The sequence below is a fragment of the Haemaphysalis longicornis genome, unplaced genomic scaffold (genome assembly GCF_048455015.1).
Source record: "Haemaphysalis longicornis isolate Haplotype H1 unplaced genomic scaffold, Haemaphysalis longicornis Haplotype H1 scaffold_5, whole genome shotgun sequence".
Taxonomy (NCBI): Eukaryota; Metazoa; Arthropoda; class Arachnida; order Ixodida; family Ixodidae; genus Haemaphysalis; species Haemaphysalis longicornis.
The window spans coordinates 190,430,325-190,457,589 of NW_027526385.1; the positions used below are offsets into that span (position 1 = coordinate 190,430,325).

The window sequence follows — 27,265 nt, forward strand, 5'->3', positions numbered from 1 at the left end:
TTCGCCCGTTCGCGTTTGTGTTTAGGCCAACGCTTCCATTCTTGCTAGTCTTCCTTCAAACGAGCGGTATGCATCCGCCCGATAATGATATAAATCCTGGATGCCCTTCATCCCTATTCTCCTGTACAAACATGTGGCTGTCCGTTTTCGTACCGCTCGTATGCATCTTACTGTTTGTGTAAGATGTCTGTGTAACACGTAAACCCACGCCCAAACCACTCGATTAAGGGGGACAGCCTACTAAAAGAATTGAGTCATGTACTTTCCACATCTAAATCTGCCAAAAGCCCAACCGGCATTTCATTGTTAGCGGCATAAGGCCTAGCGGTGCGTGCACGCCCCCTTTTATCTACCCGCGAACCATGCACGCATAAACTGGCAACCGGTGATGGCGCATACTCAGGCGTGTAAGACACCGGTAAAAATTTCAGCCGGAAGGCCTTGCAAGCTGAAAAAGAATTATGGACTCAAACCGGCGTTCCCAATGGGGAAGTGTCTCTTCTACCGGGATGGATTCACAGCTCCTTGGAGAAGTGGAATTGAGCGAAACGGCGACGGTGGATTCCGGTCATTTTAGAGGTCAGCCATTTGGTAGCTGCTACCTTGGCTTCGGTAGAGCATGGTCTGTTTATGTACGTGTAACCGAGTCAGCGAGTGTCGCAGTCACTGAAAGAAAGAAAACGGAGAGGAGCGTCTCGAGAAGGGTGATGTGGAATACGACATTTCCGGCTACGGCGTCATCTCTCTAGCTTCCTTTACCTCACATATATCTCATGCATCGCCACCAAGTTGCGCCCTCACCATGACACTTTCCCCTGACGCTGTTCTATCCTCCGCCAGTCCAAACCAATTCACGTTTGCGCGGAGGTTTTAACACGATAAGCAACAACATGCTCGCTGCTCCCGTGTGCGGGGCTAATCCGAACCACGTGATATTTGCGCGGGCGGTTGAAACATGGTTGGCAACAAGCTGGCCGGCGGCGGCGGTGCACTGCGAGGTAGCAGCAGAGTGGCAGACGCCGCCGTACGTTTGCTGATCACGCAGACACTTCCTGAGACGCAGCAAGAACGCGCTGTGGCCGAGAAGACTGCCGCTCGCGCTGCGCGCAAATTTAGTATTTGGGAGTGTAGTACTAGAGAGTGCATGTTTTGTCGCCCATCTTTGGTTCTGCTTATTTTTGGCAATCATCTGATAAACGCACTACCACCGTTATCTGCCGACTGTGCAACTTGGCAAAGAGGCATCAGTAGAGACTAGGTGAAAATAGTTGTGAAGGAGTTGTGAAGGGTGGTGAGGAGGAGCCCCGGAGCGGTGCCGAGTAAATCGATGACACCGGAATGAAAACTAGGCGGGGGTTAAACATACACTGCTTTGCGGTAAAATCGCAAAGGCGACGTCTTTTTCTGCAACACTGGAAATTACATGCAAAACTCGCCTAAAAAATTCTGGGTGTACTTATCGTATTCTAAGCGCGATATTATGAAATCACAGTAAATGGAAGCGCCTTTAGTAGGCCAGATTTGACCGCTCACGTGCACACTAAACTTTTTAACACCTTTTAAGGTGCTATAAGGGTGCACTCAACATTGTGCACCCTTTTTGCACCTTTTAGAGACCAAAACATTGCTGCGGCGCCCAATCATAAGGGTGCAACATATTAAGGGGTGTAAATCTTAACATTTTTCACCCTTTAAGGTGCTAGAAGGGTGTAATGAACATTTTGCACCCTTTTTGCACCTTTCAAGCGCCCAAATATTGCTCGGGCACCCCACATCGAGGGTGCCAAAATTCAGGGGTGTAATCAACAGTTTCAAAGGGTGCTACGACCGTTAAAGGGGTGCTAAAAAGTATTTCTTCTCGATTGGGTGTTATCACGGCACCCTATCGTTAGGGTGCCTAAAAGAACGGTGTGTGAATACAAGCATGCAAAATTGCACAAAAACAGGCTGAATGTTTAAACCGCACATTGCACTATTTCACCTCCCGTTGAGAGGTTTAATAATGAACTCTCCACATAGACCAGGGGAAATGCTCTAAAATTGCTGTTCGTAATTTGAACAAAACGTGCTGAATGTTTAAATTCCACTTTGCACTAATCTACTTCTTCGAGTGTATCACAACGTTCGTTTAGATGTCTGGGTGCACGGAAAGGGAAGGCTACAAAATGCCTCTTGTAGTCCTATAAATAAAACTTTTACGCGAGGCATCGGTTTCCTCAACGAAATCGAATTTACCTAAGAATTTGTTCCCGTAATATTATGCCCCGGGCAAAAAGTCCAACAAGACTTTCTTGTTGGGTTCACAGCACGCCTGTGGAGCCAATACGAAGTTCTGTCGGCACTCTATCGTTCCAATAGCCTAGTCTTCCAACAGGGAGTTTAACCTTGATGGCGTTTGTGGGGCCAATAAGAAGCTCTGTCGACACTCTATCGTCCCAACAGCGTAGTCTTCCAACAGGGAGTTTAACCGTGATGGCGTTTACCGGCTCGCCAACACGATCAGTGAACGCCAACAGACGCCTTGTTCGTAATCAGCGGCGCGAGCGCGCCATCAGACAGAACCGACAGACGCCCTGAAGGTGGTTTTTAAGGCCTAAACAGCAGCGTCTATGTCGGGCATAGACGCTAGACGTCAACGTTTGTGTTCTGAATTTTCCCTTCAATAAGTAACAGTCAGACGGACGATAACATAAAGATGTGAAGATATGCTTTGGTTCATACCACGGCAAGCACAATCGTTTGTGGCTGCAGCCGATCGGTTGCTCTTCGTCCACAACAAACTGAATCGGCTGTACAGCTTTCTTCGAGGGCGTCTATGCAGGGGTTCTATCTTCCTTTTTTGCGCAGGCCGACGGGGGCGGTGGTGTAAAATCATTTTCGCTCGTCGCTGCCGTTCTGCCTACCTGTTTGCTGTACCTATTACGTCGCCGCCACCGCATGCTTCGGTTGCTTTCTAATAATCCCCACTTGTTACAAACTCAGAGGTTTTCGCACTGTTAGCAGTCGGTTTACACGACGGGTTTGATGCGCCTGACATGCCAGGAGTGACATCGCTTGTAGTATTAGCGCGTCGTTGCTTGTCTGCAAGACGGTGCCGGACAAACAAGCGTTATCAACGCCATAATTCTAACGGCACATTCCATTTATTTCGTGGCTACCGTGGCTTGCGCAGGAAAGGTCGGGTTGACTGCGATAGCTTTTCTTGAGTCAAATAAGGGAGCTTTGGCTCAATCGCTTGCAGCGCTAGCAATGCGGCCTCGTCTGCAAGACCGGTGCGTGAGAAACAAGCGTTAGGACAGCCAGAATTTCAAAAATGCAGCATAAACTAAACACAAGCGACAATATTCGTTGACAATTAACTTACGTACGCCATGCTAGCGTAAAGGCAGTAAGCGCCTATATTTCTGCATGCGTAGAGCTGCTATTGTGTACGACGAATACCCTGCAATCATCTCATGTGATCCTGTATATATCTCTGTAAATAAAGTTTTTTGTTTATCCAAAAAAAAAGAAACCACCTGCCGACATAGCTCAGGGTTAACGCGTCCGTTTACTGTTTTGTAGGTCAATGGTTCGATTCCTCGTCGAACCTGTTTTTTTTTAGGTGAGGGTTTTATTAGCTCTTTTTTTACGACCAGGGTGAGCGCCTGTTCCTTGCTTTCTATCACGCCAACATTTACCGCCCTCTTCCTAAACCCAAAGTAGCTCGTTTTCTCGCGCCTTCTCTCTTGAGAAGCCCGCCGTGAAAACAAAACCAAAACAAACGTCAAAACCTCTTTTCAATATCAGTATATATGTCAATTACTTTATGTGTATTCAATTTTTGTCTTTAAAAACCTTAAATTTAAGTTATAAACACATTTCAGACTTTGAAAGCAGAAGGATAATTACCAACATTACAGTACTAACACAATTTTCGTCAAACATAGAGGTGCTGCATTTGAAGTCTGGCAACTATCTCTCACTTTTTGTGTGTTTTTTCATGGCGTTTTGTGCCGAGTGGTTGCTGGCGTCATTTGATTAGTTTTATCTATTTCAAGCTTAAATCATAGTTATAAAAGCTTTATGGGTGATGTCTACCCTTCCAACCTACGCGTGTGTTGAGCATGGGTACCCCGGAAGAACGATCATCGCCGGATAAAACACTGCGCGTCAAAAGTGGATGACATTGCATCAGAACAAAGCGTGTTCGTGTGTCCGCGAGATGAAGACGACAGTGAAGGAGAATTGTACGTTGGAAACATCGTTTTTGCTCGGGTAAGTACGCATTTTTTATTATTCTGTATTTGGTTGGAACGAGTTGTGTTGTTTATGGGTCAGTAATTCGCTAGACCCCCATCTCGTTTGCTCTGAGAGCCTACGTGAGTTAGTATACTTCTGTGGCGCCCAGTCCACCGTTTCCGCAGAAGTCAGCATCAATTTACGCTGAAGCTAGACCGTGGCTACGATGCTCGCGCTGTGGTACACGGCTGCTAATAATTTCACATCACGCAAGGCTCTTTAACACGGGGGCGTTTGTTTATGTGTCTCTCAAACAGTGCCTTTGCGGTTGCAGATCGCAGTCGCAATTTCGCGTGAGTAGCACAACGCTGTGATTAGTCCTCCCTCGTGAATACCCGTGGTATACCAAGAAATAACATGAACAGGAGGTTCCCTGGAAGTGCATGTGAAAAAGCGTACACTTGATTCCTTGGCTGGCGTCTCGTAGGTGTTGTGAAATCCCCCCCTCTCCTCCCCCCCCTACACGAATGACGTGCAGTGCGCTTCGCAGCTATTGCGCTCGCGAGACCGGCGACCGTACGCCTCGCGGTCTTCGGGCCGCGAAGAATTCACATACGTGCAAATTGAAGGTTATATGCGCGCATGTGGCCTCGCAGGGAGTTAGCATAGTCTCGGGGTAGTGGGGGAGATTTCACAACGCCTACAAGGCGCCTGCCAATTCCGCCAGAGTGGCTCTCGGGAAGTCTGGGGCATGATATCAGAGGCATATGTATTGTTTAAATTAGTGCAGAAAATTGAGCGAATTCGCAAGTTCTCATTTTTGCAAAACCGCAGGCCATACAGAGACTAACAAGAAAGCTGTAGGCACTCAACTCGATTTATATTGGAGAATTGAACGTGCAGATACAAGTCAGACATTGAAATGGAGGAGCCTCAACTATCACACACCAGTTCCGATTGAAAGCAAGCGATGAGCTGCTAGCATGCGTTCCATGCACATTAGCTCAGCAGTGAGCTTTGCATATATCCTGCATACCCCACTCACAGTACCTGCGGGTCTAATAAATACATTCTTACTGTGACCTAAATTTCACTTGGGGTGTTCTGGGAATGTTCTTATTAGTGCCTTGGAGGTTACTGTCTTTAAACGATTAAAAATCTACTTGATGTAAGCATTCGTGCTTTGTGTGTGCTCTTCTTGTATTTCAACAAGTGTCAGCACACTCACAGATTATGCACCTGCAGGTGCTGCTGCTGGCTGTCCTGGGTCAGCTGCCTTCCAGTCCAGTTTCAAAGGCTTTGCCAGGGCCTCCCTTGGCCAACTGACACTGCACCTGCTGTACCCAAGTACTGCCTGGCCTTTCGTTGGTGCTCCGTACGCTTTGCCGCCAGGAATGGTCATTCATCCATCATCTGGCCGCTTGGACCACCCGTTCAGAAGTCAGCGCATTTGCTCGACACATCGGTCCAGGCACTGCTGCCATATCGGTGCACCCACCGATTATGTACTTTCAGGTTAGTTATTGCATGTTGTGGAACCTGCCATGATGTATACCTGTTAGCAGTGCTGTGGCCTCTGATTATTTGAAACATTTTCATGACGCAGTGCTGTGCGTTTGGAGCGTGTCCTTGCTTAGCAGAGATATTGAAGAGAATCTGGGGCCGATGACTAAAGGGCAAGAAGAGAAATTGAGCTGACTTTGAAGCAAGTATTGGTATGTAATCAAGCCAAGCAAACATTTAGGATCTTTCGATATGGTTTTGAACTTGCAATACAAACTGGTCTACTTCAGATCATACTGGTATTAATCATCCTATACCGAAAAGTACATCCCGCAGTCTGTAGAATTCCGGCAGCGCTTTTTTCCCAGTCTCTCATGAAAGGCACTATTTTCAATGATTGGAAGATAGTCGAGGTAGCACCAATCTTTAAATCAGGAGACGGTACTTCACCATTACATTTCCCTAACAAGCACCATATGCAAGGTCGGGAAACATTTCATCCACTCCCAGGTCGCTAATTATTTATAAAATCACAATATCACATTCGAATATCACCACGGTTTTTACAAGGGTTACTTGAGAAACACAACTTTAAGGATTTGTTCACGATCTACATTGATCCATTGACGCAGGCTTACAAACTGCGGTAGTTTTTCTCGATTATTCTAAAGCATTCAATAGCATTGCACGCCATAGACTATTTCTCAAACTACACCATAATGTCCTCACTTGAGTGAAAGATTTTCATTCTTCTCAAAGGCAGTTTACTTCTAATAAGTATATACTTCTTTTGCTCGTGCCACTTTGTTGTCTCCCCAGGCAGGTTGCTTGGTCCTGTCTATCTTCCACGTTGCATATCCTCCCATGTAGGTCTATTTGCAGATGATGTTCTAATTTATCACACAATTTCTTTCAACTACTACCGTCAATGCTTTCAATCTGATCCTAAAACAATTAACTCCTGGTGCTGCAAATGGCTAATGTCGCTTATCTCTAAAACAAAGTGCATGACTTTAACGGTGGCAAGTCTCGAATTGTAAATACTTACTTAATTAACAACAGCCTGATTACCTCTTGAGACAAAGGTGTTTTGGGAGGCCGGTAGGGGAGGGGGGATTGCACGGTGGATTTCAAAAGGTAGATCGATTGGGAAAATAAGACGTGTGATAATATTTTCATTTGCACTCCAAAACTCGCTTTATTTCATATGTTTAACCCACTGCAGTATCTAGGGTAATGCGCTGTGGAGGCGAATGTCGGTTAGATACCGCTTGGTGTGGCCGCTTTTCAGATGGAGGCAACACGTAAAGACGCCCGTGTTTTGAGATTTCTGTGCGCACAAAAATACCCAGGTGGTCAAAATGAATGCGAAGCCTTCCCCTACAGTGCTCCCCATATACCAACTGTAGCTTTGGCGTGTTAAACAACAGTTTTGTTTTCATATTTTTGGTATATTACCAGCTGCTGTAGCAGGTGCAACATAAAAGTGAAATTACACATGTTTCCAAGAGCTAAATATAAAGGTCATATTGAAGTGCGTTTATGGGTCTATCTCATAGCAGTAGTGAAAGGTTATATACTCAGGTTAAGAACGGCAATGGCTCATGTAGTGTAGTCCAGTGTTTGACGGAATGCCGTGTAGGCAGGTAAAAGCATTATTGCAATGATGAAACGTATGACACTGACCAAGTCAAGAAAGTCATTTAACGGTTTGGGGCTTGTTCACGGTGAGCATGTGTCGTGGAAAACGAAGCTATATATTGGGCATTACGCGGTGCAATGAGTTTGCATAGATATGGTGCAGATTGCCATCCATTATGTTGATAATGTTGGGCGTCGTCTGAACGATGAGGGACTCGAGCAGTAATCGAGAAGAGATAGATTGCACTCAGTTGTCAGTAATTTTGTCTTGTTCCAGTCGACCACGTATCCCGTCCTCTCACGGTGCTCTGCCAGTGGATTTGTTTTTGCATGGCCCTTGTTCACTTCGTTCCAGTGCTGCGGTAATCTTGTGTGCAGATTGCCCGTTTCGCCAATGTACACTGATTTGCATTCAGCGCATGGAATCTAATAAACAATATCCGGAAGCTTGGAGCGTGAGAGGGGGTCCTTCACGCTGACAATGTCAGAACGCAGCTTGCTAGTGGGCAAATGCATGATGTATGCACTGCGTTTCTTGAAAATGTGTGCGTGAGTTTCACCGATGTGTGGGACATAGGTAATTGCTGCACGTTTTGATGCAGTCCTTGTGGCTGCCTAAAGCATTATATTCAAAAAGAAGCGAAGAGGGCGACTAGCAGGAATCCGCATTGACATTAGCAGGCAGAAGCGTCCACAAGGCCTGTGTCAAAACGTGCTGCAATTCTCGTCCTACACATCAATCAAGCTTTTGCACGCATTTTCAAGAAACACATTGTGCACATCGTGCACGTGCCCACTAGCAAGCTATGTTCTGACATTGTCAGCATGAAAGACCCCCTTTCACGCTTCAAGCTTCCAGGTGTTGTTTATGTTTTCAACGAAAAAAGTGCCATTTAAAGGTGACACCTCCTTCCTTGCCGATTTCTGATGCCTGATTGTTCAGTTTGTGGGGATAAGTTTAGCAGATTCCTCACATGTCTAACCTGTATTTGTGCTTGAGCAGTCAAACGCTGATGTTAGCAGTGAAGTAGGTGAAAATTGCAGTTTGATTGTAGTTGTGTGCAGATTACCTACATTGTGTTAATTCGTAGAAAAGCAAAATTGAGGTAACCCTGCTAACTGTTCCGCATTGCAGCATTTTATTATACGAACGTTACGGAGTTCAGCTGCTTGTTAAAGGTGAAATAAACAGTGGTACAAAAAGAAGAGCATCTACTAAACAGAAATATCTTCACAATCGCAGGATGCCAACGGTCCGGCTACCAACTTGTGTCCTGCATCGTTTCTGCTGGCTGGAGCGGCTCATGGAGCATTTTCCAGCTTCTCAAAGTTTGTGGTCAAGCGCTCCTCCAAGTGAAAGATGCCGCAGAGGGATCTTTTGTTTTAATGCCACAATTTCACGTGCTCAGCAGCAAATTTACTCGTAAGGCTTTTTAAATATTCATCACCCAAGAGGGCATGTTACCTTCGTCTTCGGCGGAATGTGTCTGCACTCAGGTTATTTGTGACAGAAACAAGTGGACCATGTCGTGAGAGTCATTGAGGCCTTGTTGATTGTGCATGCTTCTGAAATGACATTTTCATTCGGCTGAATACTTTCCAAATTTTACGATTTGTGAACAAATTATGTTAAAAGTCATGATTAGTTGTACTACAGCGCAGAAAGGAAATGCCAACATACGTTTTAAGCGCCTCTGATATTTCAGGTCGGTGGCTGGTGAGCAATAAAACAAAACTGAAATTTTTTTTAAAGTAAAATCAAATATTCGTTGTCACCAGTGCATGACCATAGTAAAAGCTATCTAGTCACCAAATTTAGAATTAGACACGAAATGCCAAGAAAAATAGGGAAATAAAGTAGACAGCTCACTACAATAAAGCAATTCGTAAAATTCCTCAATGTCTATAAAGTGATGATTCAGGCATGTTAGTTAAGATGTCAGTGGGTTTACACACCCAACTTCCAGGGAAGCACATGAGCTCTCAATATTAACATGTTTTTAGTGAAGACCGTCTTCCTTCATTAGGCTGCTTTGCACATTGATGCCAGTCTGATAAATGTAGTCCTGAATTTTTGTTATGATCAATCTTTGTATGGGAACCATATATTTTTATATGGTGTCGCTGTGTATTTCTGAAACTGTATCTAGTCACTAATTCCAGTTTGTTGTGGTCAGGTTTTTTCAACTAATTCGTAGCTCTTTTAACAAATATGGTATATTTTGTGTTCCTAAAGGAATGCCTCATTGCATGTTTAGCCTATGTAGTGTTGAAAGCGGACATTTTGCTTCAAAGTGGAATGTCGGGCTAGCAACAAGGTACTTCGCGTGCTGCTTACTTTCATTCATGCCATTATTTTTAATATTATCATTTAAAATTAAAAGCCAACCAATTTGCTGTCGTTTTAAATTTGTCACCTACTTTATACTCTTTTTTTCTACTTTCTGTAAGGATTGACTATCCATATTTTTATGATACCAAGGCGTTGGACTGGGCTAGCCGGTACATGTTTGAATGGATGAAAAACCATAGGAAAACCCAGGACACAGAAGAGAACGGCGGGACAAACTTATACCGCCATTCTGTTTTAACTGATTCCTGTGTTTACCACCTGTTTTTTATGCATTCAAACATTTTTTTATGAGTTTGTTGTACAGTGATTAGTTTAGGTGCTCAAACAATATTTGGTTGCGAAGGCTCCCTGTAGCATTTGTATAAGTGCTCTCTGCTCTTTTTTTGAGCCCATACCCCATCACCAGTCTTCATAAGGTGGTCGTTTGTAGAAATGAAGTTGAAATAAATATTTGTTTGCATTGCTTTACATGTTTCGAAAGGATTTCTTGTTCATTCTTGTTTCTGTCAACCCTGTTTCAGAATCATGCTTAAGGCATTTCCTCTGTTATTTTTTTCAGAACCAGGAAGGGTGCTCATCCTCGGTTATTGCTGAAGCAGCAGTATCCATACTTCACACGTGAGCTCTGAACACACAGTAATTATGGTATGAAACATTCTGCCAGTATAAGCTTGCTTTGTAGACGTCATTGTAGATGTCAAAGCTCTTGACAGTGTAGTCCAATGTCTGGTGTAACGGGCAATGTCTACAACTTGTAAAAATTAATTTTGTGGCTATAATGTTTGAGATCATTTTAAAATGCACGTCAACTACTATTTAGAATCGCTGTCTAAATTGGCAGCCATTTTCCTGGTGGATGCAGAAAGTGAAAAAGCGCATGTGTAGAGATTTCAGTGCACCTTAAATGTCCCAAATTTGCTAAAGCTAATCCAAAGCCCTCCTTGTGGTGCACTTCATATCCCATGTACAGTTTTGTGTAAAAACAGCTAAAAATTTATGATCAATTTAAACTTACTTTAATGTTTTTAAATGCAAATATTCTCAGTTTAAGCTGCCGTATTTAGAGTAAAATATTTTGTAACAATTATATACCTGCCAAAGGTTTACAGAAAAGCTTTTTGCTTTTGGTTATGCACCTTCTTATCAAAAGAAAAATGTTGTTAAGAAAGGCAGAAGAAACCCAAATATGGAAATTAGCAAACCCTAAAGCTACGGATAGACTGAATGTTTTGTAGAGAATCTTTTGCTGATTTTAGTTCTAGTCAACTCTAAAAAAGTCTATCGACGTAGAATGCTTGCCGTGAGGCACCTCGTAATTCTAGCCAAAGCTAATGGGCCCTGGCTGTTGGCTTTTCATTTGCAACAGTGACAAATGACCCCACATCCACCGGCAGGGACATAATCATGTACAAGCTAGCCTCATGATAAAATAATGTTTTCTGAACAATGACATTACATTTCAACCATGGGCTTCACCAGGGAACTTGGATGCATTGTTCTGTGATGTTTGCAGTTCTTGTTATTGCTATGTGGGGTCATTTAGTCTAAAGGTATGCTTATAAAACTCCATATACCTCCAAACCTTGCAAGTGCTGTACCATATGAATATTTTTTCGTAAAGCAAAAAGACTAATGCAAACGAAAATAAATGGCTTGGGTACCCAACTTTTATAAGTAGATTATGAGCCACAGTACGGAGGGAACTATATTATGAGCCGCATTACGGAGGAAACTATACATTTTGCATTTGGTCTTCCTTCATATTGAACCTTCCTGCTCAGCTCAAGAATAAGGCACTAAACATTGCAAGTAGCTACCTTGATTGGAAGTTTGATGCAATACTGAGAAGCCAAGGGTTTTAAGGTTCAAGGAAGTTTTGTGTGGTTGAAGTGTTGCACACCTAATTGCTTTCACTGCACAGCATGGTTAGGCTGTGCAGTGAAGCTCGAAGGATGTGTACTGCAGTTCGGCAAACTGAACATATAAATGGTTTTTTACGAAGTTTTGGGTAATCAACTACCTCTAAAGTTATAACTCTGTACTGAGATGTGGCTCCTGACTCTTTAAATTGATGTTTTAACAATCGGCGACACAAGTTGAACGAAATTATCAGCTGACGTTGAGCTTCAATGGAATGTCTCACAGAACCGAACTTGGAAAGCACGAATGTTTCATACCATAATCGTGTGTTATATTGTGCAATATGTGGTCTCACACCTGCTGCATCATTTGTGAACCGAGGATGACACACCCTTTTTGTACCCTTTAGGTGGGTGCTTTTGCAGAAGATGCTCCTACAGATTGGGGTGCTAAGTAGCACCCTAGGATACTTTTAGGCGGAAAAGGGTGTTATAAGGCACCTGCCTTCTGGGGTGCTTCACAAAGGGTGCTCTTGCGGCGACAAAATCCAAGCACCCTAAAGGGCGTAAAATATTCAGTTGTTAGGGTGTTCCTGCGGCGACAAGCTGAAGCACCCTTGTGGGCGTAAAAATGTTTAGTGTGTGTTTAACAGTATGTTTGATACGGTATTTCCACCTAAGAGTAATAGGCACCCCCCAGATACAACCGATTCTTTCTGGCTGTGTGGAGATACTAATAATATCAACATTTCTCGAGATGGCATTGTAGCGTTGTTGTTGCAATAGATAACAAAAAAATGTTGCAGTCCCGATGAAATACCCATTGAGTTCTTAAAGCGCTATTGTGAATAGATACCCCATTTTTTTGGGACATGTTGTGGTGAAATTGCGCACCGGAAGTGTGCGAGAAGACTGGCTCCATGCCCGTATTTTACTTGTTTTTAAAGTGGGTAATAAGTGATTGCCCGAGACTTATAGACCAATTTCCGTTACATGCGGAGCGTGTAAAGTGTTAGAACACATAACATCGAAACATCTAGTTGAATACCTTGAAAATAACAAACTTATTCTATGGAAAGCAGAATGGTTTTCACCGACACTTGTCGACAGTAACGCAGCTTTTTGACGTTTCCCATGCATTAGGCCTTGGAAGTAACAACAAAGAGCAAATCGATGTAATATTTATTCGTTTCTCAAAAGCTTTTGATCGAGTGTGTCACACTAAACTTATTGAGATATTATACAAACATGGAGTGTACTTGCAAATCGTGAAATCGATTCATGCGTAGCTTACAAAAAGAAAAAAAATATGTCCAAAAAGCTGGCGAACGATCATCTTTTCTACCGGTTTTATCGGGTCTGCTCCAAGGAACGGTTAGAAGCAATATTATTTCTTTTATATTTATATGACTATGCTAATGACATTGATTCTAACATTAAACTACGTCTATTTGCGGACGATTTCCTGATTTATTGTCGCGTAAAGAATGTTCACGATGAAGTGATGTTAAACGAAATCCTTCAAAAATTTACGACTGGTTTATTACATCGGGCATGAAAATAAATTTTGATAAGTCAGCTTACATAAATGTAGCTGAGACAATAATTACTGGGACAATTACTGAGAAATAATTACAATTACTGAGAAATAAATACTCAGACAATAATTAATATTACACTTCAGCATGCCAGTAAGCTGAAGCATGCCGGGGTCACAATTACAAACAATATGAACTGGGACGAGCACATCGATAACATCTGCAGATCTGCTCAACGCAAAATCAGTATGTTAAAGCGAAATTTAAAAGTTGCTACACGCGACGTGAAGCTCAAGGCGTACCAATACACTATACAGCTTACAGTGGAGTACGCTAGTATAGTGTCGTATTCGCAGCAAGTGGGTTTGATAAACAAATTCGAACGGATTCCAAGACTAGCTGCAAGGTTTATCTTCGGTGCGTACCGAAGAACGCAGTCTGCACCTGCGTTATTATGTTGTGCCGGTTACCCGAACTCTCAACGCGCAAAAAAATGGCTAGGCTGAAATTCTTGTATCAACTGAGCAATAATAAATTCAACTTTCATTCCAGGCTAAAGTTTCACCCTCCAGGGCGAGTTGCACCATGAACAGGTAACTCTTATGCAGTGATGCCGTACCTGCCATGCGTTGATGTCTTCAAATTTTCTTTTCTTGTAAAAAGTGTAGTCGAGTGGAACAACCTTAACGCAGATATATTTATTGACACACCCACAGCCGAATCATTTGATGGTAAGTTTTCATTAGGTGTTTTCCGATTGCATTATTTGTCTATCGGGAAACTAATGTTACATGATTGTGTAAAATTATTTTCCTCCCATCCCTGAAACAGCTGACAATTGCAACCAGTTTAGGAAATAAATAAATAAACTAATAAATAAATAGAAAAATGATTGGGAGTGATCTTCCTGTTTTTTTATCATGAAGTACACGTGTTTGTAATAAACGATTTTGATGTGATAACTGCAGAATAGGTAAAATTTTATTTGAATATGCCTTCAATAAATCAGAGAGCTCCACAGGTTGTGTTGAACTGTTTTTGTCATCCCTCCTTGCGGCAGCACTGTTCAACACTAGCAAATGCTGCAGAAACAATAATTATTATTAAATCAACACGTGCATTGATCGCGTGCTGCTACAGTCGTATTTGATGTGCTCAGAAAGCTAGGCCATCTGAAATGCCACAACTGCATTTCTGCTCCTTCTTGCTAAAGTGACCTAATCAGCACCCACTCTTGTGGAGGTCCACAGAAGTAATTGTCCTGGCGAGGTTCAACGCTGACGGACTTCTACATCCATCAGCTGCCCAGATCCAATGCAAATAAAAATGTGTGCCTTATGATCGCAACACTGAAAAAACAACAAAGTGGTAAAAGTGTGTTGTTTGGCTTTGTGAAGAAGCGTATGAGGATTAAATTGATGTATTTTACCCCCTATGCTAGAGGCATCAAATAGGCAAGTGAAAGTACAAAAAAAGCAAGCGAAAGATTGCAGTGTAGGTGTTCAATAAAAAATTCCCGGCCATCTCCGCTGACGTGAAACCTGGGACGAGGCGAAGCGTGCTGTGCATTAGTGTATTCAAAGATTCTAAGTCTCTCTTGCCACACGGCGCGCGCTGATCTTGCCAATCGAGCGCTTGTTGAGGCGGTGGCACCCTCTGTTGCTTTGAACCGGATCTAATTAATGTGCATGCCCCATGTGCCCCAGTTTGGAGTAGTGGCAGGTGTCAACGCGAGTGCAGGGCTATTCCCCCGCCTTGCCCTGGGGGCTCATCCTGCGTGATCAACGAGGCCCGGGAACCCGGTGAGTGTGCCTTTTGTTCCTCGAATGACCACGCGACATGATCGCGTGTTTCAAAAACGCTTTGCTGCATAGAGCACCCACGTGACGTGTGATTGTACTGCTCGCGCTAAGCTTTGGAGCGCCTGCTACAACCAGGCCGCCGTTTGGTCTCTGTAGCCCCGTTGTAGAGTACTGAATATGTGTGCTGGCGGCTTGACTTCGAGCTCCAGCAGATGTATCTCCTAGTTTTTTCTCATTGCCTCTTTTTTAAGTATTTTCTCGACTCAAATTTACGCGTTCAGGTATGGCTCAGGTCGCTTCAGGTTTGCACCACAGCAAACGACAACGCTCCATTGCTTTTCTCCATCGTTCAAGCTGACATGTCATGGGGTGCCCTGTGTTACGAAGCCTTTGAAAATACGCGACCGAATCAGGGCTAGCGTCGAGGGCCGGCATGTGCTTGAGTGTAAAACGAACTATAACTCGTCCACAGCCTACTTGTGCTTGTTCTTGATGATTGCTGACACGAACAGGGAACGTTCAACAAATCGTGTTAGCTAATTTCAAACAGGTTTATACATTGTGTACTTTTTAAGTATGCTTTACGTTCTAGCGCGAGGCGATACAAAACGAGTGTACCGTTGTTCTAGTACCGTGACTACATGAGGCGATGAGACTGTGACGAGAGGAAACGCCGATAGGCCGTTCCCTTAGAACGCTGCGCCCCTAAAATTATACGCGGTAAAAACATTTTTCCTTCTGCAAACGGGAGCCCCGGAAGTGGACGTTGAGGAGCCCGAATGAAGAGCACAAAAATATAAACACACTTGATGCTATGTGGATAACCCTGGCGGCGTGCACGATGTGGAAGTGCTCCGAAGGGTGAGGTGTAGTGACCATCTTAGGGTAAGATTTCGAATTAGGCTGGATTTGAGGAGGGACCCCGAAAAGCTACTATGAAAGAATCCGATCAATCGGATAACCGTAAGACGTAACCATGAAGAATTCTGGATGGCCATCCAGTCATGATAAACATCTTTAACCGAGGAAGCAGAGTTTCGACGCTGAAATCTGGCGTCAATCTTATGCATATTATTACGGAGTCTGCAGTAGAATTCGGAGCTAGGAAAGGTAGACAGGATACTGGTGAACGTTCCCAAGAAACGAAATATCAAATAAAAACGGCAAAGCATGACAATCTCCACTCCAGGTGACAGAATAAAACTAGCGATGCTCTTGAATTTAATCAGTGACGGTAAGGCAGCTGACATACGAAAGCGTGACATGGAAGTGATCAAGCATGCTTTAAAGAATGGAGGCAGCCTAAAAGCAGTGAAGAGGCGTCTGGGCATGGGTAAAAATCAGATGTACGCACTTAAAGGCAAGCAAGACAATGACATCACAAGTAAGGACAAAAAAGTTATTGTAGCCGCGTAGTTCTATAAATAAATGTACGGTAGGTGCGACCTCCAGGATAACATCCAACTGAGCAGTAGTTCAGAGAAGATAAACATTGAAACAAAAACGACCGAAGTAAAGAAGGCTTTGAATGAAATGCAAGAGGGCAAAACACCTGTTGAGTGTCAGATGAAAGCATACCTGTCGAAAGTTCGCATTAAAATTGTTCTTGAAAAACGGCAAATCTGTATACGTAATGCCTAATGACCGTGAGTGTACCGGAATCTTGAAAGAACGCGAACATCATTCTAATCCATAAGACAGGAGACACAAAATTTTTAAAGTTACTGGTCGATCAGCTTACTATCATTCGTCTAGAAGGTACTTACAAAGGTAATTGCTAATGGAATTTGTGCCACTTTGGATTTTATTCAACCTAATAAAGAAACAGGGTTTCGTAAACGGTATTCAACAATGAACGATAGTTGCATGTTCAAACTAGTGAAGGAAAAGTGCGCGGAGTATACTCAACCCATATATATATAGCATGTATGGATTACGAAAAAGAACTTGCCTCCGTCTGAACCTCAGCAGTTATTCAGGCATTACGGAACCACGGTGTAGACGATATTACGTTAGAATATAAAATGATAGATACAATGGGTTCACAGCAACCATCGTCCTTCATAAGGCATACAGTTATATACCTATGAGCAAGGGAGTCAAACCAGGAGACACACTCTCTTTTATGTTATTCGCAGCATGTGTACAACAAGTAGTCTGCACATTGAATGAGGAAGAGGTAGGCGTAAGCGTTGGTGAGGAGCACCTCAGTAACCTCAGATAAGCTGATAAGCATGAAGTAAGTCGGGGGACGAATTACAAAGCATGCTTATCGCACTGGACAAGCAGAGCAGAACTGTGTACCCGAATATATTCTTAAAAAAACTAAACAAAGCTCAATAGCCTCGGGAGAAAGCACAGCGGTTTGAAATAGGTGGCGAGGAAGTGGAAGTGGTAAGCGAATACATCTACTTAGGGCAACTAGGGACCGCTGACGTACCCATGAGGCAGACATAATTATAAGGATAGGAATGGTGTATAGTGCATTCGGTCGGTATTGTTTCTAATAAAAGAAGTGTATGATATCTACATTTTACCGTTACTCACCTACGAGGCCGAAACATGGAGGCTCACTAAAAGAGTTCAACTTAAATTGAGGACAACTCAGCGACCACTAGAACAGAAATGATAGCTGTAACATTACGGGATAAGAAGAGACCGCAGTGGATCAGGGAGCGGACAGGTGTTAAGGAAATATTAGTAGAAATTAAGAATAAGAAACAGGTGTGGGCAGGGCATGTAATGCGAAGACAAGATAACCGTTGGTCACTAAGGATAACAGAGTGGATCAATAGAGGAGAAAGCGTGGCATGGGGCGGGAGGAAGTTGGATGGGCAGATGAAATAGAGACGTTTTTGGGAATAAATTCGTCGCAGTTGTCACAGGACTAAGATAATTGGAGTTCTGTGGAGAGGCCATTCCCCTGCAGTGGCCGTAAACAGGGTGACGACGATGATGATAATGATAAAATTTTACCTAATGCTTTTAGAACCAAATGATTGTCGTGGAAGAAAACAATATCGGCTGGAAGGAAGTTTGATACTACGGGTATTTTGGGAAGAAAAGGCTAAGCAAAATATTTTATGTTACATGATTATGCACCAACTCTTTGGTGTGTTGAAAGCGATGTGATTCGTGCTGAGGCTGTTGAAGCAGTTTCTTAGGCAGGGTAGTATGTTAATATAGCCTAAAAATGATAGCCTAAAGAGGCGTCATCGGGATGCTAAACACGAGAGGTCAATACAAGTTTTGAAGTTACACTCGCAGTACTGCTTTCATTTTGAAAAAATGAGACGATCTTGCGGGATATTAGTACGAAACTCGGCCTTTGTGAAAACCGCACACACATGTTATGAAAAGCAGTTTTAATTCACTGCGCAAGGTGAAGTGGCTTACAGTTATGTCGCGTCAGAAAACTATAAAATATCATACTCATCAAAGTCCTACTTAAAAGTTACGCTTTGGCAACAGTTTTTTTTTCTCCTACTCTGGAATGCGCCCTGAAGTCTGCAAAAAAGAGAGAACGTCGAATGCCGGCTGCATGAGGAAAAGCACTTCCGTCCACGTCGCTGTTTATGTTAGAGAACAGTATTATGGGACGAAATCTTTGTGTAGTAACTGTACTGAGTGTTGAAATATCCTGCCAGAAAAAAAACAGCAGTACCGAGTGCCGCACTCCCTGGCGGTACATAACCAAGACAGTTAAAAAATAAACGCACTTCAACACGCTGTGTTAGCATTAACAGTGACAGCAACGGCAAAGGAAATGGAGAAATAGGAAAGCTTTTCTTAGATACAATTTTCGTAATTTCACCCCAGCCCCAGTTTAAAGTTATGAGATTGTCCCCGACGGCATTCGCAACACGGTGAAACGCACTTCCGGGATGAGAGCCGCTTCCCATTAATTTTTTTCTCCTTAGCCTTCTACCCGAGATCTCCGAGGGTCGTGCATGACAATATTATGCGACATTTTGACGTCACGATCGTCCGAAGTGGTTGATATCAGTAGCAATGGGTCCCTTTTATCGTTTCCATCATTCTTCTGCTGCATAGTGTATTGTCTTCACGGTAATAATGTTTTCGTAAATGCGAACAATACCAAGGTAGGAGTTCCTTACGGAGACTGACGAGATAACCTGTAGCAACAAGGGAAGAAAATAAAGGATTCTATTGTCTGCAGATTGTTGCACAATTTTATTTGCCCCTCCTACTAGAAGTTCCTGATGGGTATCAGCTGGAGGGCATGTTAATAAAATACGAATTCAATGAAATTCAAATTGCGAAATCTAAGAATGAAAAATTGCTACAAATGACCGAAGCATAACTATTCATGTAGCAGAGCAAAGTGGCTCACATAGGCAGTGTCATTTCGCGATTTTACTCTTTACGTTACATTTCCTCAATAAAAACATGAAACCTCTTTTTATTTCGGGTGATTCTGCGTGCCTTGCCTCTGGGCGAGAGAAGAAGACGAATCTCTTCCCCGCGTCACGCCTGCTTTAGCGTCCCATCGATCAGACCTACGCTTCTGCGTTCGAAAAGCGTTTGTGTCAAAAGACAGTTTTCCGTCCACGGTTCCGCGACTAGGATGAACCTAACGTCCGCGGCGCAGCCCGTCGAACACGATGCCAAAGAGCATCAGCCAATCATGCTTTCCCAAGGTGCGGGTGAGTACTCCAACTCTGTGAATCCTTCCCCAGCGATTCCCTCAAACGTGTTGCAAAAGCTGTAGAAGAGAGGCCGCAACGCATACAGTACAGCTGCGGTAATTTTCACAGTGTGGTTGTTTCGTTCGGTGCGACAATTCATTTCTAATTTAAGCCTTGATTCAACCGTACCCTAGTGTAACTGATGTACTTCTTCCGCCAAAAAAGCGTAAGGTCAATATTGTTTTACAAAATATGTACAACTGCACACATGGCGTTAACGGCAAATGATTTCACTCTGCCCGTGGAGAATCTGTTGTGAACAAAATGTGAAGGAAAAGTTTTAGCCAAACCCGACTAAGAAAACTAGCCGAGCTGGTTGGAAGAGAGACAGAAGTTCTCGCGCTATTTGCTGGCAGGTGGGAATGTATGTGATGTGCACAATGGTACTGCAAAGTTTATGTATAATGGTGAGGAATATTAGAAAAAATGCGTAAAATGTAAAACTTTTTGTTTTGAAGAACACGGTAAAAAAAGGCTTTTAAGAAAGCGTTTTCTGTACCGTGCTGAGCCGATTGAAATGAGCTGTGCAAGTTTCTGTAAGAACGAATGCGAAAATCAACCAATTTTCAGCAATATTTGTTTTAGCCTCGGTAGGTGTAAACAGCATGGTTGCACAACGGTCATGGAAACATGATTTTAGGTGTGTTGAAAGAAAATGTTTATGAGAATTGATTGATTTGGGTTTTATTGATAGGGTTTAACGATCGAATGCAACGCAGGGGATGAGGCACGCCGTAGTGGAGGGCTCCAGATTAATTTTGACCTCCTGGTGATCTTTAACGTGCGCCGAAATCACGTACACACGTGCGTTTTTGCTTTTCGCCTCAATCATAAAAGCGTCCGCCGCGGCCGGGAATTGAACCCGTGACCTGGTTCTCATCAGCGCAACGCCTTAGCCACTGAGCCACCACGGCGGGTTTGATGGGGATAACACACCTAGGTAAATTTATTTACTATTTTTATTTAAAAATAAGGGGCTGAGCCATTTTATCTATATACCCCAATAAAAATGTGATGCTACACATTTTTTTATAAATGTGGACTACAAAAAAAATCTGACAAATTTACCTTAGCATCTGGTGTAAAGAAATGTCCATTTCCCTTAACTTTTAAACACTTTCAGAAAATCGGAAAGATTTCTAGGTTTTTTCCAGGTAGTCCATAGGTTCTTAGGTCAGCTAATTATTTTGTTTATTTTCTGTGAACGCGGCGAATATCCAAACTCGTGTTCATCTGACGAGTTACCACTTTACAGTCATAATTGGATTTGCTTCAGATTAATATTTTGCAGGTAAAAGGCTATTTCAGGTATTTGCAAGGTATTTGTCTTTTTGTCGCTCTGTAAAAGGCGTTCAGTGGCATTTACGATTGTGGTGACCTGAAATTATCTTTTCGGAACCGCCCTTAAAGGTCGACATGATTTATTTTCGCCTTATTCGGCCCCCTAAAACCATTTCGTCATTCGAAGGAGGACCTTGAAGTAGTTGTCACCAACAAAAAAGGTACAAAAATAAAAATTATAAAACAAACTGTAGTTTTTATTATACTTTTTAAGTGTTATAGTCAGCAAGTGCAATCCTTGTGCGAAACTTTTCATAGCCACTACACTAGTGCGACCTACACAGAGCCATCCCAGCTCCCCCAAAATACCGCAAAGCAATCACGTTTTGGCTTAAAACTTAAGGGGAGCGAACGGATAAATTCGGACACAATTTGAGCCAGTGGTTTTAAATATGCTTTCTTGGTAGAAAGTATTTGGCTGTATAACACACGTTATATGGCGAACGATGTATTTTACAACTACCCTGCGTCACCTTCGTAGAAACAAAGCATTTGCGGTGACATTTCACTTGGTGAATGCTGGTTGAGTGTGAGAGCGTGACAAGATTTAGAAATGTTCTGATCAGACGCTTTGGGTGCACAAATCCGGGGTTGTTGCACAAAGGGAGCACAAAATACTTGCTCTTAAAAGCAGTCAAATTCTCTACAGATCTATCGGCGGTTTCTATTGACGGCTGTAAATAGAACACAGCGCTATATCGCACTTTCTAGATTACTACAGACCCCGTGTAAAGGCCGGCTGGCATCAGCTTAATCCTAAGATATTGTATAAGCCCTTTCGACCCTAAGTGGCACTCACAGGTTGAAATGAACTGAGTTCAATTAAAGCTGTTTTCAATGGTCACCAGTCGACAACGTTTTGGCTCCGAGACATAGCGTTGCTTCCAACGTCATAACCTGAGGCAGAAGCTGGGGACACATTCAGGTTGAGCTTAGTAAAATACTTGCAACGTAATGCTTGTCTCCCGTCTGTCTGGGGGAACCGGCTGAAGACGCTAGACACAAAGTTTGGCATTACTTTTAACTATGAGCCGTTTAATTTTTGCGGAACCTTGTCCCAGGGGGCGTTTCAACTTTATCACAAGCGAGAAAAAATACATTAATACATTTAATGAAGATAGATCGAAGTGCTGTGGCCGTCCGACCCCATGCGCCGACCGGCCAATCCCTGCGCGGGTATGAGACACTGACCGACGTCTATCATCACGGGCGCGTGTTCGCGCTGCACGAGTCGAATCCTCTGGCTGGTTTACCATGGTCTGCTTGCCTATCGATCCCTCTCGGCTTCTTACCAGTTGCAACGGGAATTATTAGCCAGAAAACTGAGTCCGCCGGATCGGCATCGAGAGGCAGGCAGTCCAAGTGAACCAGCCAGAAGATGCGACTCGTGCACAGCGATCAGGCACCGGTGATGATTGCTGTCGGCCACTATCTCATACTCACCCAGGGATTGGCCGGTCGGCGAAAGGAATTGGACGGCCACAGCACTTCAATCAATCTTAATTATAGAATAAATAAATAAATAAATAAATAAATAAATAAATAAATAAATAAATAAATAAATAAATAAATAAATAAATAAATAAATAAATAAACAAATAAATAAATAAATAAATAAATAAATAAATAAATAAACAAATAAATAAATAAATAAATAAATGAATAATACAAAAATAAATAAATGAATAAATAATCAAACAAATAAACAAATAGCTAATAGATAAATAAATAAATAGCAAGTCCAAGAATGCCCACGTCGCTATCACTGAAGAGACACCGATTCTTGCGAGTAAAACATCATCTATCACACAATGGAGATTTGTCAGTGAGTTTAGGTGGCAAAAATAAAAAAAGAAATTCCAGTGTAGGAAGTTTTATACATTAAAATACATTCAGGCTACTACGTGAGATGACTTTTCAAAATGACTGAATGCAACGACCAGTAAGTAATCGCGTCTCTTCTCACAGAGGGGTACTTTTTTACGATCGCCATTAGATTGTCACTTAAAGGGACCCTGCAACACTTACCATCGACTACTCGCAATGTAGTTTGTGGTAAAGTCTATTCTGCCAGTAATCTCCTCCCGCAAGAATTATGAAAATCCGTTCACTATCACTGAAACTACGCGCGATGAAAAATTGCGCATAAATGTTTCCTCTCAACTGAACCGCGGACAATGCGACAAAAACTGCGCGCTTTCTCCCAAAAAGGGGGGCGGCGCGCGGCGTTCTGTACGGCGGCCTTCGATATGTCATAGGCCGGGGAGTTTCGTCCTTTTCCCCGCAACGTGGACGGGTCTATTTCCGGTCTGGTGCCACAAAAAAGCAGGCATGGTGGCCTGCTCCCAAGCAAGCGCTCAGGCTGGTAGGGCGTTTTTGGAGTTATAAACGTATAATTTTGAGTGGGCTCGTTGAACATGGAATATCTAGTTCGTCACTCCAACTCCGCGCGCACTCAAAACAAAGCAAACACAAAAAGCATGCGGACAGGTTCAGACATAGAAGAGGTTCATACACAGCGCCGACGACGGATGATCGTCACAGGAAATGCCAGAATTTAGACGCGAAGTTTACCAGCGACAGCCCATAGGTCAGTCAGGACAGCCATGGCCCGATTCACGTCGCAGAGGCCATGCTAGGGGTGCATAATGAGGAGAATTGAAAAGAGAGCGGTTGGTTTTTCCGTGTTTTTCACGGCGATTTGCGCGCTTACCGCTTCACGTGCACGTGTAATATTTGGCTCGGGTGTCCTGGAAGTCTAATCTAAACGTCGCGCAGGTTTACGTGCACTGCACGAAGAGTGTTACAGGGTCCCTTTAAAAGGTAACTCGCGAATAGCAGAGGACGAGTTGTCAGATGCCACTTTTGTAGGTGTGCACTGTGTGCTCGCGGATATGCAGAACCCATTATGAACGAACAACCACATTTTTAGCCCGACTTCCATTTATGGCGACTGTTTGCTTCGTGCTGGACGGTAGTAACAAACCATCTGTGATCTATTATATTAATAATAGTTAATTAATTAATAGTTAAATAATTAATAATTAATAATATAATTATATATTATATTAGCTACATATTTAAAATGGTTTGTGACCTTGACGCCACGCCGTCGATTTCAGTTACCTCTACATACGTAACCGCAAGTATTGCGCCGAGTGGCAATTTATGACAGCTGGCAATTCATGACCAATGTCATGATCGCTGAAGGGTGGAAAATGACGTGCTCTGGCTCCGCTTGTTCCAGCGCGCCACCGAAGCGACCGCGGAAGCGACACGTTGCCGCCATCTCGCAATGGCGCCGGGAAACGCACACAGCTTCGCACCTCATTGCTCCTGCCGCGTGGCGGAACCATGGCCGCGTGGAGGCTTTTCTTACATCTTGGCTTCGCGTGCTGCATCCCCACAGAGGCTAAACTTCATTTGCTATCTAAGCTCAAGGAAATCTGGCGCCTTTTAAATGAAGCATTTATGTATGTTGAGACACTGTAAATATCACCTATGTATTGATGTTGTGCCTCAGATATACCAAATAAGATCTTGCGACTCTACCATATTTACAAGTATAAACGTCAAAACTGACTGGAGTGTTTAGAAATAGTTGTGTAGAAATACAGGGAAAGACCGACAGACAAAGAGACAGACCAAAATGTCCGTGTTCAAGTTGCTCTAAAAATCTCAGATTTAAAAAATGGCTGAGGCTTGGCTCAGCAAACCTTGGATTTGCAAATCAAACGTTTGGTTCATTGCGTTTGAGTCTTGGTTTCGCGTGGTTAACCTTTGATTTAGCTGTATTGCCGACCACGGCTCAACCCTGGTCGGCCCCGTGCAACCCTCACAGGAGGCCTGCCTCGCTTTCATTCGTTGTGAACGCGGTGTTCCTTTTCGCCGTGTGCAAGATGAGTCCCATAGCCCGAGACAACACAGTGGCGCATGCGTGGGATGCACCGGCCTGTGTTTACTGCCGATCAGCTGAGCGCCCGCGACCGCGCGCCCCTAAGCGGATGCGTTGAGATGAACTACTCAAAACGGCGCCCTCGGCGCAGCGCTGAAAGCGGGCCAGGCGAACCACGCGATGCGCTTCAGGGGATGTGTTGTTTGGGTTGTCTATGAGGGCAAAAGGGGAATTTGCGCATCCGCAGCGATACGGCTGGACGAAATTAGTAAAGCTTTGGATCAAAACTGCCCCGGCGCGGGCCGCCTGGCACGGGTGTCAGAGCCTCGCATAACTTCGTGCGGCTACGAAGGCGGAGCCAAGGCTGCCTAAAACACCCCTGCGTTGAGGCCACTTGACTTCGCGCCGCGCACAACGTTTAGACAGACTCTTGTGGCACGAACCCATCAGACGGAATTTATTATAATTTCGCAGAAAAATTGTGTTTTTTTAATATGCCTTCAAAAGAAACCGAAAGTTAGTGATATCAACCAAAACATACTTAGTGATCTAAGAAAAATATATTTGTGGTGTGTGCACATAGGACCTCTTGGTAGTAAAGCGTGTCAATGACCATAGGCACGATCAAAAAGAATTCTCAGCTATGTGACTTTCCAGTTGTGTCCAAGAGTGCATTTTCAATGACTCTAAGATTGGTTGCTTCAACGCTCCTACTTTTTGACGTGAAATTTAAGGAAGCAATCTTTTGCGGCACTGAGACACAGAGAAACTCCGCATTTGCGGCTTCGAACTTCAGACTTTCAAACACAACCTGTGCTCTGGCATTTTTTAGGGAAGTTAGCACTAATTTGAACTTTCCAAGGGCTGATTCCGTCAAGCCTTGTGAAGTTCATTTACATGGGCGTGGCGGGAATTCGGTTTTTGCATAGGCATTGGAGAGGTCATGCTTGGTCTTCCCGTCTTTGGTGGCACAGCCCTGTCTTTGCTGGCGAGCACTAGGTGTGCCCGACTTCGGCAACTAGTGCATTTTACCGTGTGGGTGGCCCATTGCAGCGGGTGTTGAATGTGGGTGTTGCTAACACGTGGTATCGGTACAATGATATCACCTGCATAGAATCTACTGGGGGGCACGGGGATTTATTGTAGTGCTTTTAAGATCCGTATCATGGGTATGTTGAGGAGGGTTATGCAGGTTGCCGCAAATGGAAATGCGCGTTCGGGAAGTACACTTATGGTCCTGCTGTAGTGTCCCTTGAAAACGTCACCCGGTAGTGCAATTAGTTATGTAAATAGAGCTTTTCTCTGTTTTGAAACGGCACAACCAGTGCAGGACATCATAAACTACACTAACCTTACCCATCCCTGGAAAGTGGAAAACCAAACTAGGTAAAAGTATCGGGCAGTAGTGCTTTCAAAATCGTGACGTGAATTAACGAACGAACGAAATTAAAAACCGCAGCGGTGGGTGAGAGGTACAGCACTCTTCTCGTATGCGGGGCGTACCGGGTTCGAATCCACGTGCCGGCTTGCACCCACTGGTTTCTCTAAACGGTATGGGCCTTCCTGGTCGAGTGCGGACCTTTGAAAGGGAAATTATGGCCTGTAAAGCTACCTTTACACTTGCGAGGGGCACCTGACCCTTGTATATCTTGGACCTGATCCCCGGCCATCACGCCGCATTGCCGGGGGTGAAAGAATCTGGCCCCATGACCAGCCACATGCGGTTAGCGAGTTGAGCGTCCACCGTGGCTGTACCAGCCTCCATGTGCATTCGTGTGCCTTGGTGACGGCGGGCATCTACCGTTAAAAAAAACAGTGAGAGAAGGAGGAGTGTTTTGCTTGCCCCGCGCCGCTGCGACTTGGAGCGCGTAAATCAAAGAGGAACTAGCAAATGTTAGAACATCCCCCTCGCGAGGGGCACGATCAAATGCAGAGCATTTCTGCGGGGGGCGCGCCTGCAAGTCGTATTGATTACGTATTGGTTGTTGTTGTTGTAATTGTTGTCTTCCAGCGTAGACATTGTCGATGAAGTCGATGGTGAAACGTGCCGTGAACCCCCTGCCGCGGCTATGACGCAGCGTGGAGCGGCTATGACGCAACGTGGCGCGGCTATGACGCAGCACAATCCAACACAATCCATTTTATTTCAATCCAATCCAAATCCAAGCCAATCCAAGCCAATCTAATCGAATCCAATACAATGCCCCTCGCGAGAGAGTGTTATAGCGCCGAAATCGCCACCACGCGAACGCGTGATGCTGACGGCACGATGACGCCACAGATGTTAGCGACCGCAGCGCGCGCGAACGACATATGTGGTTTAAGCGCGAACCGACCGCGGCAAGAGAGCGCGATTCGAGCGCCCCACCTGTTCTTGCGCGCGAACCTAACGCGGCGAGAGAG

At 43.9% G+C, this 27,265-nt stretch overlaps 1 long non-coding RNA gene across 1 annotated transcript; it reads left to right on the forward strand.

The window, feature by feature from the left end:
• The first annotated feature begins 3,814 nt into the window (after window positions 1–3,814).
• LOC144139564 (uncharacterized) lies at window positions 3,815–8,987 on the forward strand. Its single transcript, XR_013316272.1, has 3 exons — window positions 3,815–4,257; window positions 5,467–5,736; window positions 8,609–8,987. It is a non-coding gene; the product is annotated as an uncharacterized LOC144139564 (long non-coding RNA).
• The last annotated feature ends 18,278 nt before the right edge of the window (window positions 8,988–27,265 follow it).